This window comes from Sprattus sprattus (genome assembly GCF_963457725.1).
Source record: "Sprattus sprattus genome assembly, chromosome: 8".
NCBI lineage: Eukaryota > Metazoa > Chordata > Actinopteri > Clupeiformes > Clupeidae > Sprattus > Sprattus sprattus.
In genome coordinates this window covers 32,932,521-32,935,020 of record NC_137927.1, presented here as the reverse complement: position 1 = coordinate 32,935,020, position 2,500 = coordinate 32,932,521, and the positions used below count along the sequence as shown (strand labels likewise).

At 53.0% G+C, this 2,500-nt stretch overlaps 1 protein-coding gene across 1 annotated transcript in view; it reads left to right on the top strand.

Annotated features, from left to right (window-relative positions):
- adamts18 (ADAM metallopeptidase with thrombospondin type 1 motif, 18) overlaps nt 1-2,500 on the top strand; it is a gene marked incomplete at both ends in the record, with an annotated part of 96,419 nt that overhangs the window by 73,973 nt on the left and 19,946 nt on the right.

Below are 2,500 nucleotides of genomic sequence, written 5' to 3'. Positions count from 1 at the left end.
GTGTGTGTGTGTGTGTGTGTTTTAATCCACCTGTTTGGTCTGATTATCTTTGGGTGTGTGTGTGTGTGTGTGTGTGTGTGTGTGTGTGTGTGTGTGTGCGAGAGAGTGTGTGTGTGTGTGTGTGTGCGAGAGAGTGTGTGTGTGTGTGTGTGCACTCCTGCCTCTTTGTCTGTTCGAGTACCTGTGCAAACAAGTGTCCAATGGCGTGTTTGTCTTTCTGTGGTTAAGAGGAAGGAATACATTGTCCTTCAGTCTTTCATCTGTCATCATGTGTGTGTGTGTGTGTGTGTGTGTGTGTGTGTGTGTGTGTGTGTGTGTGTGTGTGTGTGTGTGTGTGTGTGTGTGTGCAGAGGTTACAGGGTTTGTTCAACTTGATCAAAAGCACCTTTGTGAGCAGCATAGAAATGAGAGAAAGGGAAGCACATCCCCCTCCCTCCTCCTTAGGCCTCCTAAAGTGCCACTTTTTCATTCAGTCAGCACTGTGTGTGTGTGTGTGTGTGTGTGTGTGTGTGTGTGTGTGTGTGTGTGTGTGTGTGTGTGTGTGGGAGTGTGTGTACTTTAGTCTGTGTATTTAATCAGTTTTCATGTTTCCAGCAGCGTTTCCATGTGTGTTTGGTCAGAAGTGTCTTGTGTATGTCTGTGTGTGTGTGTGTGTGTGTGTGCTTGTGTGTGAGTGTGTGTGTGTGTGTGTGTAGGCATTCTTGTTTCCTTCCTGTCAGGGTGGGCATGGTAGGGCAGACAACGCTATGACAAGCCCTAGCACTGGCACCACCCTTACTCTCTCTCTCTCTCTCTCTCTCTTTCCTCTCTCTCTCTCTCTCTCTCTCTCTCCCTCTCTCTTCTCTCCCTCTTCCTCTCTCTCTCTCTCTCTCTCGTCTCTCTCCTCTCTCTCCTCTCTCTCTCTCCTCTCTCTCTCGCTTTCTCTTTCTCTCTCTCTCATTCATCCTTTTCTCTTTTTCCCAACCTCCTGCATCGCGGTAAAAGACTGGAGCCTTTGTCTCCCCCCCCCCCCCCCCGCCCCCCCCCCCCCCCCACACACTCCCCCTTCAGACACACACCTCACTCCCCGCCCATCTCCTCTGCCGTGCTGGAACAGGAGTGTGTGTGTCAGCGGTGCGCTGGAATAGTGTGGAACAGGAGTGTGTGTGTCAGCCGCGCGCTGGGAAGAGTGTGGAACAGGAGTGTGTGTGTGCGTGCTGGAACAGGAGTGTGTGTGTCAGCCGCGCGCTGGAAGAGTGTGGAACAGGAGTGTGTGTGTGGAACAGGAGGGTGTGTGTTTCAGCGGTGCGCTGGCTGGTGCCGTCTCTCTTCCTCATTCGGCCCTGCGGTCCATTGGCACGCTTGGACGGGCCTGTGCGAGGGTTCTGTTGATACCTCGGTGCAGACGGCTGGGTTACTGTGTGTGTGTGTGTGTGTGTGTATGTGTGTGTGTGTGTGTGTGTGTTTCTGTGGGGTGCTCCCATTCATGCCGCCTCAGAGTCGCCATTGTTCGCCGGCGGCGGCAGCAGTGGTGGCGGCGGCGGAGCCTCGAATAAAGCTGTGTGTGTGTGTGTGTGTGGTGTGTGTGTGTGTGTGTGTGTGTGTGTGTGTGCATGTGTATGCAGCAGTGGTGCGGTGGAGGAATAACGCTGTGTGTATTTTCTCCTGCAGGACGAGTCTCAACAAAAGCCATCTGTCTGGAGGAGCAGCGCTCGCAGGTCAACGCCACGCTGTGCAGCCCGCAGACCAGACCCATGCTCGGATCACACCTCTGCAACACACAACCCTGCCCAGCCTAGTAAGACCTGTGTGTGTGTGTGTGTGTGTGTGTGTGTGTGTGTGTGTGTGTGTGTGTGTGTGTGTGTGTGTGCAGACCAGACCCATGCTCGGATCACACCTCTGCAACACACAACCCTGCCCAGCCTAGTAAGACCTTGTGTGTGTGTGTGTGTGTGTGTGTGTGTGTGTGTGCAGACCAGACCCATGCTCGGATCACACCTCTGCAACACACAACCCTGCCCAGCCTAGTAAGACCTGTGTGTGTGTGTGTGTGTGTGTGTGTGTGTGTGTGTGTGTGTGTGTGTGTGTGTGTGTGTGTGTGTGTGTGTGTGTGTGCAGACCAGACCCATGCTCGGATCACACCTCTGCAACACACAACCCTGCCCAGCCTAGTAAGACCTGTGTGTGTGTGTGTGTGTGTGTGTGTGTGTGTGTGTGTGTGTGTGTGTGTGTGTGTGCAGACCAGACCCATGCTCGGATCACACCTCTGCAACACACAACCCTGCCCAGCCTAGTAAGACCTGCTTTACTCCAGCCGTGTTACAGTGTGTGTGTGTGTTTGTCAGTCAGTGCGGTTACATGTGTCCAGTTTCCGAGCGTAGTCGGGTTTCAATCGAAGATCCAATTCATGTAACTCTCCAAATCTAGATTGAAATCAGGTTTACACCCCCAGATAAGTGATCGGATTACGCTGGAAATCGGACAACGCGCGCATGTAACTCTCGAAACTAGATTACAACTG